The sequence below is a fragment of the Dermacentor andersoni genome, chromosome 2 (genome assembly GCF_023375885.2).
Source record: "Dermacentor andersoni chromosome 2, qqDerAnde1_hic_scaffold, whole genome shotgun sequence".
NCBI lineage: Eukaryota > Metazoa > Arthropoda > Arachnida > Ixodida > Ixodidae > Dermacentor > Dermacentor andersoni.
The window spans coordinates 59,528,004-59,547,439 of NC_092815.1; the positions used below are offsets into that span (position 1 = coordinate 59,528,004).

At 49.2% G+C, this 19,436-nt stretch overlaps 2 long non-coding RNA genes across 2 annotated transcripts; both read left to right on the forward strand.

Annotated features, from left to right (window-relative positions):
- Positions 1 to 4,288: 4,288 nt before the first annotated feature.
- LOC129387703 (uncharacterized) lies at positions 4,289 to 10,093 on the forward strand. Its single transcript, XR_011892759.1, has 2 exons — positions 4,289 to 6,027; positions 8,625 to 10,093. It is a non-coding gene; the product is annotated as an uncharacterized lncRNA (long non-coding RNA).
- A 3,252-nt stretch (positions 10,094 to 13,345) lies between these two features.
- LOC140215926 (uncharacterized) lies at positions 13,346 to 19,059 on the forward strand. The gene is made up of 3 exons (XR_011892516.1): positions 13,346 to 15,003; positions 15,866 to 15,967; positions 17,533 to 19,059. It is a non-coding gene; the product is annotated as an uncharacterized lncRNA (long non-coding RNA).
- Positions 19,060 to 19,436: the final 377 nt, after the last annotated feature.

Sequence of the window (19,436 nt, forward strand, 5' to 3'; positions counted from 1 at the left end):
CGAGGCGGACCTTCTCCGCCGATCCATGGCGCTCGGAGACAAAGCTCCCCACGCTTCCCCGCCAATGTCGCAGCACCCGTCCCAGGCGAAATATTCCAGGTATACGCCACTCTACCCGAACGACACAATAACACACCTTCCTGGGGCCATTCCCGCGCACCAGATGTAGGCTGCTGAACCCAAGGCTTCGCACACTTCTCCCGCCTCAACTTGCACCTTGGCCATGCACCCAACAACTGAACAGCCAGTTCAACACGACGGGAACGCCTATGGCCGGACTCGACATGGTCCATCCAATGACTGGCATGGTTCAACACCGGATGGGCTACCCGTGGATACAACTACCGCAGTAACTGAGCACGGATGGCTACCAGGAACGTCGTTGCCGGAACCTCGGCCACGGACCCAGGACAGACGCACCGGAACACTGTCGCCAATGGCACCGAGTGAAGCGAAGGACCCAACGTACGTTCCCGTGCAACAGGCCACTGGAGTCGGCCAGAGGGGCGGAAAACAGCGATCGTTGGCTTCCTAAATCGTCAGGGCGGCAGGCGAATTGGGAAGAGCTGCACGATATGCTCTATGTGGAGGAAATGACTCTGTATGGTGTCGCGGAGACGCACCTGCGCGAATTGGAACAACCCCCGATACACCCCAGATATATATATATATAGGGGGGGGGGTGCGAAGGAGAGGCTGCAATCGCGACAGGTATGATCGAAAAGGCGGAGGCGTCGGCTTTCTTGTGGTGCAGTGATAGTCAAAAAGTACAATTAAGCTATTCGTGCGCGAACCACACTTGGGTGGCTGGGTGCATACACAATCTCCATGTGATTGCATGCGCAGTGTATTTGGGTGTGTCCTCGAACCAGTGAGCCGAAAACTCCCAAGTGGTGCTGTGTATAAATATGATATAGAGCGGTGGGGCCGCGGAAGGCAAGTGATGTTGCCCGGCAACTTTAACGCTCATGGAACTGGATGGATACACTGACTACAACAGAACGTTAGTGTTGCCCCTCTCGGATGAATTGTGCCTGTGCATAGTGAAGTTGCAAGGAGATTGCGTCGGCGCCGTTACGTGGTGTGCTCGGTGTAGCCGAACGTGCATTGCCTATGCTCTAGGGTCCCGGGGTCTTAATTCTTCGCTGCGGAGAGTCCACATAGACGAAGTCGAACGATACATCATTGACAGTGATTACAATCGTATAAAGCTGGTTTTCGCAGCCTCTACGTGGCGCAAGACGAAGATAGAAACGCAAGAACCGGCAAAAAAGGTCCTTCTCACTTTGGCATACAAAACAGTGATTGGTGAATTAGAAAACAGCTCCCACCGCGAGGAGACCGTAACATACAGTCAGTACGTGGCAGAACTCGAGCTCATCATCCGCAAGCATGAAAGACGGTTCATAAGGCCCACGGTCCATAAGTAGCTGGTGGGACGAAGAAGTGCAAGCTGCTTTGGAGGCCAGGTGGATAGGCTTCTGTCAGCATCACCGCGCTGCGAAACTGTCCGACGACGCAGCGTCCCAAGCAGCGTGGGAAAATTACCTCCGCGCAAAGCACAAAGCGCAGACCGCCAGACAGCGCAAGATCGCAGAGGCCGAGCGCAGGACACTGCTGGCCCTTTGGAAGGAGGGTAAAAGTACAGGGGCTAAGTTTTGGGCATACGTATCGTCCCTCGACAGCAGATCAACGGAGCCCACACTACCAGGCCCACTAACCGGCGGGAAGGCTGACGATCTTCACAGCCATCTTCTGGCCATCTGGAGCAGCTGCACGGAATGCCACTCGCGCTACAGGCGACCAATTGCGTCTCCATACCCAGAAGTGGCGCGGAAACAGCATCGGGTTAGCTGGACTGGAAGGTGTCACGGCTGGCTGCGGATAAGGCCATAAGCGCGCGCACCACCCACGGTATACTGATAACATCTCTGCCGGCATTGAGAAAACCCTAGGCGCGCGATCAAGAGAGCAGCTAGCGGGGATTTTCACTGGTATGCTCAAAGGTGACTCAGTCCCAGAACATTGGCTTCGTGGCAGGATCACATTGACTCCGAAGAGAGGGGTGACGCGAGCCTACTCCACGACTACCAACTTTGTCACGGTCACGTCTGTGATGCGCAGTCTTCGTCCACGTTTTGAAAATGTGGCTGGGTGCCTGGGCTGAAGCTAATAGTCTCACAGAGCACCAGAACAGATTCCGCAAGGACAGACGGCTTGAAAATAATTTGTTTGTTCTGACCCAGTGAGTGGAAATCGTCCGCAAGGAAGCGTGTACTCTTGTCTGTTGCTTTTCGGACGTTTCCAAGGCATACAACAGTGTCCCACACGCGGAACTGCTCCACTGCCTGAGTGATATGGAAATGCCGCTGACGTGGATCAGTGTTCTCCAGCGCCTGTACAACAGTGTAGTCACGACCATGTGCGATATCCGGTCGGGCGAAGTATCCGTGACATGAGGGCTAAAATAGGGATGTCCTTTGTCCTTGCTCATCTATATGTTATATGTGTTATATGTGTTCCAGGTGGAACGCCAGCTCCTGAAGCTGGGTCTTGGGTTCATACTTGGGTAGGTTGACGGGGGGAGAAGGAGTTGTTGGGTATTACCTGGCCTTAATTGTTTTCGCGGATGACATCGTGCGATGGCGGGAAGTGCTGCAGCTTTTCAGTCACAGATGAACAGCTGCGTGGACAAAATGGTGGCGTTAGGCCTTTCATTTAAGGCCAAGACATCTGCAGTGTTGCACTTTTCCGGCCCTGCCGAAGTCGATCGACCTTTCATGCTTCCCGGAGGCCGGGCTGTTGAACAAGCGACTGAGTAGCTGGGCGTCAACCTGCGCACACAGCCTGACTAAACTGCTACCCACGAAGATCACCTACGTACGGCGTCAAGGCGTGCCGGCAGTGTCCTACGTCGGCAAGGTTTGTGAGGCTTGAACCGCTACGTCATGGTTCGTGAACTCAGGAAGGCGGCACACGTTCTCTCGAGCGACCGAGTTGAGAGAACCTGTTCGTCTCAGCGAATGCCAATGTACGTGCTCTCGCGCGAGAGCTTTGTGGTGTTTGAATGTTTAGATACTGTGATATCGGTGGAGGCCCTGTGTCGCGTTTCAACACCGCTTCAGCTGAGGGTTGCCGGGCGCATTTCGAGTATCTTGTTGAGATGGGCCGTTTCATTTTGCCGAATCCCCGCACAGTTGATTTTATCGACTCCCACAGTGCCTGAGATCTGCATGAGTTTAAACCGAATTATCGGAGTAGTAGCTGTTTTTCTTGCAGTGACCCCCGAAATTGCTGTTTTAGCATGCGACTTTCCCAGCCTCCCTCCCTCTTCCCGACCCCGTTTAAGTAGGTGCCCCTCCTGAAAAAAAAAAAAAAAAATGTCTGGCGTCGCCACTGCTTTTCTGGATCAGAGAAGAGGAGAAGAAAGCGCAGGTGCACAGCCGTTGTCGTGTCATCGTCATGCACGTCTCACCGATTCCCAGAAACATGCACCCGAACTTCCACATCGGACGGCGACAAGCCCGAGCGCAGGCGCTCGCTAAGAAGTATGAGAACCATCCCAATTTCTTGTACGTAGACGCGTCCAGCGCCTCAAGAAGTACCGCATTCGTCACCAGCGTAGTCGGCAACCACGGGACCGAAATAAGTGCGCCGTATGTTTCAAGAGCGAGCCTTGCGGAGGCAGAGGACCTATCGATAGCGTTTGCTATCAGGATGAGACCGCAGTGGGAGTGCATCATAGTTCTGAGGGACTCTCAGACGGCATGCCGAAATTCCAGGGCCACACATCACATTCTGAGTGCAGCGCACCAGTTCCCACCACGCATACTAATTGTGTGGACTCCAGGGCATCCAGTCGTTACGCGGCAACCAGCAGGCACACGCCTACGCCCAAACGCATGCACACCGGGAGCCGTGAGAGAGACGCGTTGGGCAGTTCCACCCCGAGGCGATACTATTATCCTACACGCACATTCTACAACACTATCGCCTTTCACGAAGAACACTACCACCGCGCCATTATGCTCTAACGGGGAAGGAAGCCGTAATATGGCGGAAATTCCAAAGGTACTTGAGTCTCTACACCCTGCGCTGTATTCCTATAAATGCCCACACTGCGATCAATACACAACGCTTTATCACATGGTATGGGGTTGCGCAAGCAAACCACACCTCGCACCCATAACAGACGCTCTTTAAAAAATTTACACCCTTCGGGGCTTATTTTGTTCCACAACGATATTCATCTGTCTTGTCCGCACTTCCTTTCTTTGACGCTGCGAGCCCGGTACTTCCAAGTCACGAACGACTTGCGCGTTATCGGCGTGTCACAGCATTCTCAACAGGAAAGTAGCGAGCGCCGAGTTTCTAAGAAAGGAAACGCAAGCAAGGCAGATGACGATTATTACTGTATTGACAAATATTGACCCCAAAGGGTGCAACCATTTTAAGAGTGCACCCCACCACACGGCAGTGGGAGGCAGCGCTGTTTAGCTCCGACTTGACGGACCAGCTCAAGCTGGTCACCCGAGCGAGAAGGGCATCTAATGCCGCAGGACTCGTGGACTAAGGGGACCACCCACTGCATTGCGGAGTAGCATCCTATGCTCGTGTGCTTTTGTGAATAAAGTTTATACTCTCTCTCTCATCACGTGATCGCGTTGTCGCCAAGCCGTTGTCGTCGCGCCGCCATAACATCTATCTTCGTCCCGCCACCGTCCTGCCGACACTGTCATCCTCGTTACGCTGTGTGCCGTCTTCCAAAACATGTGGACGATAATTTGTGCCACCATCATAAAACACAGTTACCGACGCCAGGAGTATGCTTCGGAAGTATATCCGTTTGATTTATGCGTTTCGCGTAAGCTATTCGCTTACTTTGACAATCATCTTCGATGGTTACTGCAGCACTTCCTTTCTGTAGAAGACAGCTTGACCAATCCATCGCTGCGGGTTTGCGCCATAGCGGTTCACAAAGAAGGCGAAGAACCGTTGCACGATGGCGCGTGGACTTTTTGTTCGTGCAGCGAATAGGCTCACGCGTTGGTGAGCTGGCTTTCTAAAGAAGCGGGCGCGTATAGCTTGCCCCGTCGACTGCATTTGACGTTATACTCTGTGGAACGCCGTGAATCCCGGTAAGTGCACGGCGTTTATTTCGTCGCAGCTACGTCGCCTGCCATTTGAAACGCAAGACTTACAGCCGTGAAACGGAGGTTAGAGAGTAGCCGACATGCATGGTTATGACGCTTATACCATGTATAGGCTTAGTAATTCTGTCTTCACAGGTAACTTTATCGAATACATATTACTTAAACATCGCAGAAAGTCACATTCACACAAGGACAAAAATGTATACAAAACGATATTTTTGTCCTTGTGTGAATGTGAATTCCTCTGCTGATTAGCTAATATGGTTTCGCAATTCCAACTCGCCAAATTTGGCACATATTAGTAACTTTATCTAAAGGCGCGTTTAGGGAAATGATGATTCAACCCCAAAACTTAGGGGCGTGTTGTGTCGATTGTTCAGAACATTTGATCGAATTTTTACGTTCCTGCTATACCGTCCCGCTGCCTGTTCAGCCTCACTTCCGGCTCGACGACGTCCGCTTCTCTGGCTCTTCGCAACCAGCCTGCTCTGCGCTGCTGGCTTTGCCTATTCCATTATATGGGCTCGTTCTAGACTGTATGAGTTTAGCGGGAACTCTCGAAGTAGATTTAGTGCATGATAACTTGATCACAGATGGTTGTTTGGTGTCATACCTGGCTGTTATCAAAATGTGATAAAGCCACCGTCAGTGTCATGCGACAACGTGGTACTGATCAGCCGTACTTTCTTGTTTTGCCAAATGTAATTTACTCAAGTATGACTCGACATAACAGAAATATAGCCTGTGTAATGCTGACTTGTATCCTCCTGCAGGCTTGTGTCTTGAGGCACTCCACACCGCCAAAAACTCGCCCGCTTTCTCCCATCTCCGACCCGTGATCGTGATCCAGAAGACGTGTGTGTGCTTGTGAAAGGTATACGTGCGTCTGGAATCTTTTGCCGGTTTAGTGCTCGTGCTTATGTTGCAACCAACGTAGGAGAAGTATAATGGGCGGCGTTTTTATAAATGCCGGCATAAAACGAGCGAAAGAGCCAAACAAAGCTATCCGAAAAAAAAAAAAGTGTCCGAGGGCAGTCAATGCAGTGGAGGCTAGAGAGACTTCTTGCAGTGGCTTCGTTCGCACTTGGATATAATTCGATGTTTCTTTTACCTCAGTTGTGCTCAACGGTCGTTTATATAGGCACAGTACTGAATGAAACGATTTTTATTTATTAGAAACAAGCACGCTGTGGTATACGGCTGCTAATGCGTTGTTTTAAATCATGTTGGGGGGGGGGGTTGCAACCCGTCGCGAGGAGCCTCACGTGCATGCTCGCGCGAGCGAACGCTGTGGGCGCGCAGCGAAGCATGGACAGAACACGCGGAGTGATTTTTCTTGACCGAAATTCTTGCGTAACTTCCACAGCGTTGACTGCTATGTATGGAACGGAGTATAAGCACTTGTGAGTTGTGGATGCGAAAGCATTAATGTTCAATTGAACGCCGCTGAGCGGTCCTTAGTTATGAACTCCTCGCGGGCAAGCGAGCGCGTCGAGACGCTTGGTGTGTTTTGATTTGGCCTTACCGAGGCGCGGTTAGAACGCAGGTGCGTGCAAGGCACACGCGGATAACACAGGGTTCCGAGAGCGAGAGTGACGTTATGTCGAAGCGGTGGCCTTTTCCCTCACGCAATACCTGGCGCGCTAACACGGCAGTAAACGTATTCTGGGACGATCACTTTGGGCCTGGGCCATCAGGTGCGCGCTGATTGGCTGGTTGAGAACAACGTCACGCGAAGGCGGTAGTATCACCGAAAGTGATCGTCCGAGAATGCGTCGCCAGGTGTTTCGTTTTGCCCGCTCTGCTCAGTCGAGGCGGCTCGTGATGCGGCGTCGCAACCAATGGGAATTTACCTGCCCTTTCGCTGCTGTAGATGACAGACGCCGGCTTTCGCTCAATGAGTGATTTGACGCTTTCGCATTAAAAAAAAAAAAAACGGAACTCAAGTGCGCTTTGCTGAGCAGCCAGGCGACCGTTCGCAAATGTGCTGTGAAGCCAATATACACACATATATATATATAGGGTGTCTCAGTCCCACGCAAATTGAGCTAAGGTTTTTAGAAATGAAAGGTGCGTACCGAACGCATACTATTTGTAATAGCCTATAGTAACTCGGGCGTTCTTTTGTTTTCTCCGTAACTCCCCCATTAATTAGGTTCAATTACCCAAATTTCTAATTATTGGCTGACGACCCCAAGTATGATATGCAGATTTGCAGAGCACCTTCAGAAACCACCGATCGTGTTGTTTCCTGTACGATCCGTCTCACGTAGTCCTCTTTACCGGGTTGCAAAGAAAGCCCGCGAAGTATGAAAAAAGCCACGTGACGGAGCGCTTGCGCAGAGGTATCGTGCTGCGCTTAAGCATGCGTTCGGTGAAAAAGTCAGCAGCGTGCATATGCGCCGTCATCTGGCGGGAGCCGCCGGCCCAAGTGCCTACAGCCATCATAACGCCCTGTCGATTTCTCGTCACCAGACACGATGCAGCCGACCTTGTTCACCGAAAGCACGCTTGAGAGCAGCACGGCACCACTGTGCAAGCGATCCGTCACGCGGCTTTCTTTTTTCATATTTCGCGGGCTTTCTTTGCAACCAGGAAAAAGGGGCTACGTGAGACGTATCGTACAGGAAACAACTCGTTCGGTGGTTTCTGAAGGTTCTCTGCAAATATGCCTATCACACTTGCGGTCCTCAGCCAATAATTAAAATTTGGGTAATTGAACTTAAATAATAAGGGAGTTATGGGGAAAATGAAAGAATGCCTGATTTACTACAGACTATTACAAATAGTATGCGTTCAGTTCAATTCGCTTCCAACGCGTCTTTCAATAAAAAAAAAGAAGTGCTGGCTCAAGTTACGTGGGACACCCTGTATATATATGTTGCTGATGAAGTAGGGTAAGAATGCTAATCGCTAAACCCTCGTACGCTGAGCTTCATGATGCATCCAACAATTAATTATTCGCCGGAGAAGTCAAAGTAATGGATGTATCCTTACAGAGAAGTTTACTCTGTAGCTGCATTTCATGGTGCACTGACGGGTGTAGTTAACGGTATAGCAAAACCGTTGTCGATGGTTTTGCTGTCTATTCGGATGCATGTGTCTTAACTGCGATGTCAGTATCGTTCAGTATTTCAACAAGACGCCGTGGGGCGCCTCTCGGTATAGCCGTTCGGTTTACCGCTTACGGCGCTCGACGCGGCATGAAGCGATGTGGTGCGAGAGCTCGGAGTTCTTAGCTGGTAAATCTAGAATATAGCCTTGACTAAACAGGTACGTATACTGTACCTATGCTGTTCTGAGTCGTATCGGTGTTATTCTTGGCTACAACGACTGAGTCTCCACACGGCCCATTACAGCGGTACAAACGAAATTACAGGGTAATTTGAAACTACATAAAGAACACATGGTTAGCAATGCGACACACATGACGCCTTATAACTTGTGCCTTTGTTTCTTATTTTGCATCAGGCAGTGGAGGAGTGTGGGGGTGCCAGCACGATAGCAACACTCCAGCACTGCGTTGCCACCACTGGCAGCGGCAGAAACCGCCCGATGCAGATTCAGCGGAATCGGCAGCAACGCACTCAAAACAGCGCAACGCCCAGACGCGGCGAGTGCGACGAAGTCCGTTCTGACGAGAAGAGCGAGGAAGGCGTCTGGGCGAGCCGCGGGCTGTGGACGTCCATGGCGGTGCATCATCTTGACGGGCCGCAGACGTACACTGGTTTCCTCAGCGAGACGCTCCGGTCATCCGGATCATTCGTCGCTGAACGTGAACGGCCCTCCGTCTTCCAACATTTCTACTCGGCTTCGAATGTCGAGGACGGAGTGCCTGAGCCACAGTACAAGCACGTCCTCTGCGACTGCGACGTCGGCGTAATCGAACAGCCAGCGCAGTCAACTCAATTGCTGCAGTCCGACGTGGAACACAACGGGGACGAAGAAAACGGCATTGAAGAGCTACACACTGGTACCGACGGCAAAGACGTCGCGATACTGCACACGACGATGGCCGACGGTAGCGACGACGAGCAGCGGGACGTGGCGCTCAACGATCGTTACGGGGCAAACTCAATGCCGGAAGCCAGCTACGGTCCGGTGTCGACGACCTACGGCACAGTGCCCGTCGCGCTGATGCACTGCGTACGTGTCGACATCGGTGCATGGCGCAGTGCGGGTTGTCAATTTCCCAAAACACTGCACTGCGGGCATCGACCCATCGGCTGTCTGCACCTGCTCCCCGTGCTGCCTTGTGCTGCGAGAAAGTGCAAAAGCTAACTCGGGCACTGGCAGCCGACTGGCCAGGACGTCCAACCGCGGTGCCACGTTGAGACCCTTCAGCTGCGCGCTTTGTGTACTGCGGTTGCGTTAAGATTTAAGTCAACGACGCAAAGGCTTCAAAACGTCTGTGACTAGATGCTCTTAAATGCGTCCCACCTGGCTAGGAAGTATGACGAAGAAGGATTCAACGAGTGTTTTTGCATTCTTATCCAGGCAAAAGTAGCACAAGGCTGGCACTGTCGGGAGATGTCCATGTGTCCCACTGCTCGGGCTGACGTGCGATCTGGACGTCAGCGCGAGAAGGATATTACCGTCCACACCATCTGTCAAGCCAGCCTCGTGCCGCGATTTTAGGTCTCTCGTCGTTTGTATAAGCCAAAAAAGGCGCTAACGGAAAAGGCTGCGCTGCCATTTTAGAGCAGTTGGATAAACGGTTACGTTTGACAGCTGGGGACGCCCGATTCATGTTCGATGTTTTGTGCCACTTTTAGTGATTACTGTTTGCTGTAATTTTTGGTGTACTTATATACGATGAAGATTTTATGTATAGGAACTTACGCGTGTTCTGTCTATAGCAATACTTAAGCTGAGAACGTACGTAAATTTTGCGGTGTTCATTTTTTTTTGTTCCAATAAAAGGGATGTATGTTTTGGAATCAACCTATTTATCACTGGCGCTGTAGGACGAAAACACTCTTATGTGGTTTTAAGTGGCCCAATGTATGCCAAGGCTTTTAAAGCGTGGCCACGGCGGCCGCAGTTCGATGGGGCCGAAATGCGAAAACACCCGTGTACTTAGATGAGCAGATACAGCGCACATGTTGGTACCTTTGTGAAACGGAGCTTTAGGGATACAATTAAATGCTCTATACTCAGAATCTGTCCAGATATACAATTGACCAATATTTGCGAGCTATGCTTAGACCCAGCAAACTTGGAACACATGCTCCAGCTGTGTCCCGCGTTACCCGACGGCGATGGCGTCACGTCATCCAAATGGGAGGCTGCCCTAAGCAGCCCCAATCATGAAGCACAGCTATGGGCAGTCTATCGGGCCCGCGGCGCAGCAGAGGGGCTCGGCCTTTCTGTACCGACGTGGGAGCAGCCCGTTACGTGCTGATGCGCGTTCCGAAGGACCTGTATAAAGGTTTACCATACCACACACCTCATGACGGTGCGTACAGTTGGGTTTACTTTATACTTACGCAACCAGCAATTTTGTGCAGGCGCGGATCCAGGTTTCTTTCAATTGGGAGGAGTATCTGACTATAAGATGGTGATTGATGATGATGATGACTGCACTGATGCTTGCGTTCAATAAGAATATAATAAAAAAATTGACTCGCCATCTCGGTCCTGCGAAAGTGAATGTCCAGCGGAGCTATTGAAAACCATCACTACAACTGCTGAGGGGGGTATGCAATGCTTTATCGCTTTAGAGTAGTGGTAGTAATGGTAATTTAGAGTAATGGCTATTTTAGGCCCTTGGCCAGACGTTAAATCGAGTTTTAGCTCTCTCCATACCGTGCCCATGGGACATTGCTAGCCCGCTAACGATGGTTTCAAACGCAGCTTTCGAGACCTCCCGCGCCGCTTACGGACACTGGGCTATTGGACGTTAAGGAGAACTATATATTTGTTTTCTAAGCAGTTCGCTTTTTCCCGCCCGCTATCGATGGTTTGAAACGCCGCTTTAAATCTTCCGCGCCGCTCACTAGTCAGCCTACACGCAAGCGCTGTTTTAGGGTGGTGACAGCCTTTGCAAGGGTACTTGCTGCCGTCAGCTAAACTAACGGGTTAAACTTTGCGACAAAGTGTATGGTGTGTACGACAAGATGGCGAAAGACCAGCCGACAGACCACGTTTCCCGCAACCCTTAGTGACGTGAAACTAATTAATTTTTTTAGAAGGCTTCAGCATCCCGAGACATATAGCGTGTATGAACGCAGTACACAGCGCGTCTACGTTTTAGTTAAACAGGCAGAGCTATGGCACAGTCTTTCTTACAGCACACTTCGAAAAACACCCTTTATATATTACGTACAAATGGAAGGCAACGACAACGCTAAATGCAGTTCACATTCCTGGCGTGAGATAATACTGCCACGAGCATGCCACCGTGCATTTAACTTGTTGCTGTATACGTGTCGCACCACATGCAATAAGAAAAAAAAAAAAGAAGTTTGATGTGTTAAAAGGGAAAGGCGCTTCGTTAAAGATGTGTGCAGGTTTCATGTGCGCATTGGTATAAAACTAAATAAAAGAAATTTAATAGATCGCGTGTCAACATGGGCACATCAGAGTGGGATAAAAAGAAGCAGGAATACGTCGCGACTTCTAGCGAGATCGGTGACCAAGGTGGCTATACTCGGCAAATTTGGCGGTTCAAAGTTGTAGGAACGCGGCCTCCTAAGTGCGCCGATCCCGGAGATAGTACACTGCCGCGCCAAAAAGTTAAACAGTTTCCAGGTTTCCGTTATTGTTTCGCCCTTTTAATATTTCAGTCAGAGAAGATTTAAGATAAAAGGCATGCGCTGTCGGTGCCTTGTTTCATGACATTTGTTTGTGGGCTGTCATTATCAAAATTCCTCAAAATAATTTTGTCAAGAATATAGGACAAGGTACGAGCAACTTTAGTGATACAATGGTGTGGCAACACAACCCACATATACAGCACGTCATATCGCAAAATGTGGCATATACATATACCAAGATATATACGACAATTTTTCGCTCATAGGACGCCAACGCCGGCTACGGCGCCGACAGCGAATTTTCTGCGACACGTGGCCCTTAACGCTGTCGCGTTAAAATGCCGACTAACGAGAGGCGAACAGCTTCGTTGTAAGAGTCGTCTTCCAGTGAGCGAACGACAAATTTCGTTTTTTAAGTAAGAGTTGGTATTCAAGCTTGTCGCCTGAATTCTGTGCTGGCGCCAACGCAGCTGATTAACCGATGCACAAAGAGACAGCAATAAGCAGCTGTACGTCAGTTCTGGCTTGATGTAAAAAGAACAAATACATTTTAAATGTATATGCACGCCGGTCGTGTGCGCTGTGATAGTGAAGGTTAATAGAAACTGTAGTTAATAGTTAACCAGTAGTTAATAGTTAGTAGTAGTTAGTAGTTAGTAGCAGTAGTAGTAATTAGTTGGCAGTTAGTAGTTGTAGTTAATAGTTAACCAGTAGGCCAGTAGTTAACGTAGTTAACGTCAAACAGGATTTAAAGGAAATGAAGCACATGAGCGCCAAATTTCGACGCTAAGTACAGTTTCTATTAACTGAAGTACAACTTACTTGCGATATCAGTATTAATAGAACCTTGCGTTAAGCTTCACAGCGAGCGAGAGAGAAAGCTTCATTAAATGTTTTGCTGGGGTCAAGGGGGGCGGGGGCCGGGAGACTCCCTAGCCTCACAGCGATGTCGGGCCTCCCAACGAGTTCACGGGCGCCACTTCGCCTGATAGGAAGGCTGGCATGAAGATAAGCATGGCATTGATTTATCACAGGGAGAAAGGTACCGAAGATCAACTAAAAAGTCAGAAATACAAATGCAAATAGCTGTTTAATGAAACTAAAGATACAAAAATGTTCTGTGGCGTGTTTTTTCGTCTTCAAGTACAGTAAGCATTAGTTAGTAAGCGTTACTAGTATTGTAAGCATTAGAAGCTTTTTTGTTCGTTGCTTAGCAGGCGCCTTTGAAACATCTGGCAAAGATTTGTCCTGTTGAACACGGTTACAACGTCCTCCACCCCGATGTCCAACGCTCGGTGTAAGCTGATCTGGAGGAGGCTCGCCAGGCGTTCATCGGCCGTAGCAGACTGCGGGAATGTGATGGTTCGGCGCAGTGCTGAGAAGTTCGAAGCTTGTGCACGGCCAAGTCCCTCCAATTCGCAAAAGAGCTTTCACGTTGGGGAATACATGTTCATCCGTTGTCCTGATCAGACTGCGTATGGTCGCTTCCTTGAAGCCCTTTTCTGCTCAAAGGTTGCACCATTCCTTCCCCTCTAAGCTTAGCGAGCAAGCTGTGGCCATGTCAATCTTCCAGAAGATTAGACCTAGTCGGAGCTTGTCTAAGTCCGCAGACGAAATCACCTGAGGCAAAAGTTGGAGTTGTGCAAGGCCCACGCGGTCATCTTTCGGAAGGCGGATCTGTTCGTTGGCAAATGGCAAATGTTCGTTGGCAATATCGACCAAGTGGGAGGAAGTTCTTGTTGCAAAACAAAAAGCGACAAATGTCTTTGCTCGCTTGCCGTTGTCCCGTTAGAACTTTAGGGTCGTCGGCCCACTAGAGTGACGCCAAGGCTCTGGGATGCGCGAGCATACCCTTCTAGAAACGAAGGGGCCAGGCTTTGAGCTGAGTCGTCATGCTACGGACCATTTTACCATCTTTAATCTAAAAAAATGAGAATGCAGGAAGTGTCTCTGCTATTGCTTGGCAGTGTTCCCATTTGAATATTGGGACTTTCGGCCCGTTTGTGGAGCTGCTTGTAGCAGAACTAACGTTGCTACACAGAAACCATCGCATAATTGAGCATTTTTCTTCTATTCCTTGCACATTAAGAACTTTCGAACACTGAAAACTATTTTAAAAAGAAAGAAAAAGAAGAGCCCTACGTCGCATAGGGATGGAATTTCGCCATTTTTAGATGACGCCGCCATCATTATCATCATAATCGTAATTATCGTCGTCATCGTCATCATAGTTAAGACGGCCATGCGACGTTGAAATGTGCTAGAAGTTTGTATATTTCGGAGTATGTGTCTCCCTTACCTTCCTATCTTGTGCTTGAATGTGTATGTTATTCGACTATTTCTTCAAGCAACCGTAACACGGCACCTTGTCAACTGCTTCTTTGAGGCGCATAAAAAGAAAGGAAAAAAAAAACAACTTGAAACGTGCAGCCTTGTTTTTGGAGTCTTGGTCTTTTCCTGCCGGTTTGAGAAACTGCAGTGTCAGCTTATAATGCAAAACAGTTACGCTACGAGTCATAAATGTGAAAAAAATAAGAAAAGAATGATTCACTACGATGCAAGCTTTGCATCACCTCACTTACGCAGCTTCTACAGTATAGTGTAACAGTACGGCATTTTCTGCAATGAATGCTGTATATAAAGGATTATTTCGCTCTGTATCGACCCACTCCATATCGACACCAATAGGGACTAGGGACTATACCTAGCTGTGCATCAGTAATTTCTTCATTAGGAGAATCGGTTTGAATTTGTGCATTTAAAGTAGTTTTCCTGGCGCTAGTCTTTCAAATTGGGGGATCTAGTAGCTGGAGAATCAGCGTCAGTTTAGGGAAAATAATATCAAATGTTTAGTCGTGCTTTCTTTTTTCTCCAAGGGGCTTGACCAATCCCCCCCGCTAGGTGTTTGCTCCTCGTGGTTTGGAAAGAAGAAGGCAAAGAGGAACTTTTGCACGGTGGGCGCGCGCACTTTTTTTTCAGTTCGTGCAGCAGAATAGGTTTACGCGCTTCTGAGCTGGCTTTCCAGAAGCAAACATAGTGCCCCCCGTTGACAGCACTTCAAGTTTCCCCGTGGAACACTGCGAATACGGCCGGTAAGTGACGCTCTTATTTTTTCTCCAGCCTCTCTAGCCGCGTCGCCTGCCATCTGAGACGCACGGTTTTTCACACCGTGCTCTAGCGGTGTGACTGAGGTTAGACGTCTGTATTGGTTGCTTTCTCTGGCGAGTTGTTCGCGACGCTTACATAGTAGGCTTAACTTGATTGCCTGCAGAGGTAACCTCACCGAGAGGCGAATCGACGGAAATTATATGCTCGGACCACTCAACAATGGACACGCTTTACGCCGATTGCTTTACCGAAACATTTTGTCGAAATTTAATATAGGCTGTTTGGCGTCTGTTGTTTTGACGAGGACCGCTCCTCGGGCCTTCGCAACGAGCCTTCTCTGCACTAGGTTTAGCCTACGCTTTTAGGACATTATGGTCTTTGCCAATGGCCTCGTCTAGGCGGAAGTTTTCAAAATAGATTTAGTGCAAGATTAGCTTGGTCCCATATGGTTTCATGGAGCCCCATGTGTGGCTGTTATCCCAAATACCAACTAGTCACCTTGTAGTCTGTGGGCAGGGCACTGACGAGCCGTATTTTGCTGTCCTGTCAAATGTAATCTAGCCAAGAATATAATTCGCTTAATTCTGATTTCAGAAGACGAGTGCTTACCGAAGCAACAAGAAAACGACACTCACATTGCGCTGTCCTTACTTTTTCGTGGGCGTCGTATATAAGCGCTCGGTTTCCAAAATCTTAAACTGTGCTAGACCAACAGGCCCAAGTTTGTACACCTTATTGAGATACTTTGCTGTGTTGCGAGATGTAATTTCGCCCAGTATGGCTCAAACAAAGCAGATATACACTATAGATTTCATGTGTAACGCTATAGCCTGTCATGTTCTGCAGGTTCGTGTCGTGAGGCACTCCTAGCCACTGGAAGCTCGTGTGCGACATTGCCCGTCCCCGACCCGCGGGCGCGATCAACGTGCCGTGCATGTGTTTGTGAAGGTACGTCCCGTTTCGAATGTTTCACCAGTTCAGTGCTGACACTTCTAGTTGAGGCATTTGCTGCCGTGTTTGACGTTTCAGAATCGACGACTTAGGACATGTATCATTAGCTGCATTATCGCTACATTATCGCTGTTGTCAAGATAACGCATGAGGTAACAGACGTTTAGTTCTTAGTCTACTGCAGTAGTCGCAAAATGTTCTGTGTGATTGGAAGGGCCTCCCCATTTTCGTCAGTAATTCGTGCACCTCTTCATCTAATGGCATAATATATATTACCGCGATAGTTGAATACTGAAAACGGGAATTTTCTGTAAAAAGAGAAGTAACGGCTATTTAAGCTTTCAATTACACATTTCTTTTTTGTTCTCGTTTTTTTTCTTAAATGAAGAGCGTGGAGAAATGAACTGCGCTGAGTTGATCAGCTGGGGGCCCATTCATATATGTCAGATCACGGCAGGAAAACTAACAGAGCAAAGCAAGTGAATTAACACTGATAAATGAACCTAGGTAAAAGAAAGGTTAGGAATAGATAGGTAATCTGTGCAAACGGTGTAACTAATACAACTTACCGTGCGACTGGCGCACGGCGAGCTTCATGGTGCACAAGAAGAAAACATTTAATGGTCGCACAAGTCAAGGTAATAAGATTTTAGTTCAGCCTCAATGAACTATCTTCACAGAGGGTGTTTCTCGTAACTTGAGCCAAACTTAAAGAATATGCAAATGCTACGTAGCGAGACAGAACCAAGGTAATGTTCTTTGCCGTCGCTTGGAGATACTCAGATTATTATTTGCATTCTGCCTAATTACATAATTAGTATTAATCAACTTCTCAATTATTATAACTTGATGAAAAGTGTCAACGAGAAAATTGTAGAGAAACGTGAGAAACTTCCGCTACAGCTATTTGTTGCTCAATACGTGCTACATAAAAGGTTTTTCCGAGCGTGAAAAAAGCCCACGAATAAAGGGGGGATGAAGTGAAGAAAAGGGGGAATGAAAGTAGATGAAGATATAACTTGTCAGCCGTGGGGACCGAGCCTACAACCTTCGCATTACGCGTGCGATGCACCATTGATTGTGCTGCAGCGACGGCCACCTAACCTTCCATTACCTTGGGTATTTATGTGTACTAGATCTAGCCCTGGAAGTGTCAGCCAGTGGAATCTGTCGGTGGCCAAGCGAGGTACTGTTTGGGGTGCGCGATTCGGTATTGCGCAAAATTTGCTGAGCAGAGATGCGTGCGCCCAGCTGAGCAGATAAACTATCTCGGATGTTCTTAGCGGTTCGGTTGTTTTTCTTCGAGCCATGACTGGGACCGTGAACCCACGTCTTCACACGCCTTGTAACTGTGGTATAAGCCAGGACGTGGACACAGTAAGAAGTATGTAGCTTGTAACCTGTAGCTGTGCGTAACCTACTGTGTTACAAAGTCTATTGTTTTATCACCTAGTATATTCCTTTAACGCAGGGAGATTTGAAGCTGCATTTAAAGAACAAGTGATCAGCAATGCGACACGCATGACGATTTCTGAATCGTGCCTTTTCTTATTTTGCGACAGGCATGGAGAAGTGTGGTGATGTCATCACGATGGCCAGACGCCAGTGCTACGCTGTCGCCACCGGCAGCGGCAGAAGCCACCCGACGCAAAATCAGCAGCAACACACTCAGAACAATGCAACGCTCAGACGCGGCGAGTGCGACGAAGTCCGTGCTGACCAGAAGACCGAGGAAGGTTCTTGCGCGGGCCGCGGCCTGTGGCCGTCCATGGCGGTGCATCATCTTTACGGGCCGCAGACTTGCACGGGCTACCTCCGCGAGACGCTCTAGTCGTCCGGATCATTCGTCGCTGAACGTGAACGGCCCTCCGTCTTCCAACCTTTCTACTCGGCTTCGAATGTCGACGACGGAGTGTCTGAGCCACAGTACAAGCACTTCCAATGCGATTGCGACATCGGCGTAATTGAGCAGCCAGCGCAGTCAGCTAAGTTGCTGCAGTCCAACATGGAACACAACGGGGGCAAAGAAAACGGCACTGAACAGCTACATGCCGGTACTGATGGCAAAGACGTCGCGACACTGCGCACGACGATGGCCGACGGTAGCGACGACGAGCAGCGGGATGCGGCGCTTATCGAGCGTGACCGGGCAAATTTACTGCCAGAAGCCAACAACGGCCCGGGTGACGACGACGTGCGGCACAATGCCCATTATGATGATGTACTTTGTACGTGTCGGCATCGGTGCAAGGCGCAGTGCGGCTTGTCAGTTTCCCGAAACACTGCACTGCGGCCATCAACATATTGGCTGTCAGTAGCTGCACCGCCTCCCGTGCTGTCCGTGTTTCAAGGAAGTGCCACGTCTGACTCGGGCACCGGCAGCCGTCTGGCCAGAATCTCCAATCGCGGGGCCTCGTTGAAGGCTCTCCGCCCCGCGCTCTTGTTTGGCGATCACGTCAAGAACCGAGTCAAAAGCGGAAAGTTTTGAAGACCTCCGAGACTACATGTTCTTGAACGTGTTCCACTTGATCACAATGTGTGGCGAAGAAGGATTCAACGAGTGTTTCCACATTGTCACTTGGGAAAAGGGGAGAACAGCACGAGGTGCTAGTTTGGCTGGTCGGTGGCGTGCGTCAGCTGCCACCGTCTATGTGGCGTACAGGTGTTCCGGGACACGGTCTGACGTGTGACCCGGCAGTGAGTGGCGCCAAATGTTTGGAGATTTCTGACCACGCCATCTTTTAGGCTCGCCACCAGTCACGATCCACGGCGATTCTTTTTCGTCACGATTAGCCAGAAAAGGCCAAGCGGCAACACAAGGGGCCCCGCTGTCCTGTTGCAGGCGGTAGGGAAACAGTATGGTTTGACAGCCCTGGAAAGCCAGCGCACGTTTGACATTTTGTGCGATATTTAGTTGAAATTTTCTGTTTGCGTGTAATGTGTGTGCTATTACGACTTCGTTAGTTGCGTTAAAAATATGTCACGTATAATTTCTAGGTATACTTAAGCTACAAATATGCATGTTTTACGTATCTTTTTCCTTCGTGTGAATAAAATGCATCAATAACGCATATATATCTTGATTAGCATACTTACCATCGACACAGCAGGATGGAATGACTTTCAGTGCATCTGTGAATGTGGCCGTTCCTACACTGACACATGCACCGAAGGCGCAAGAGGCATGTATTGCATGCACTGGTTAAAAAATGACAGGAACTTAATAGATGGTAGTTGTCGATGCCGAGCGCCGTGCAGTACGCACCGACAAATAAGGCATCGGTCTTTGTTCTGCGCACATAAGGAACGGCTAAAGCGGGTTTCCAGTCTGATTTGTGCTTACATATATGGCATAGACTCAACGACATAAAAGTGGCAATCGAGACCATCGCCCTTTGTCGGCCGCCTTTCAACGTTTCTGTGGATTGGCATAGGAACTCGTTGCGCTTGTTAAGGCATTAAACCA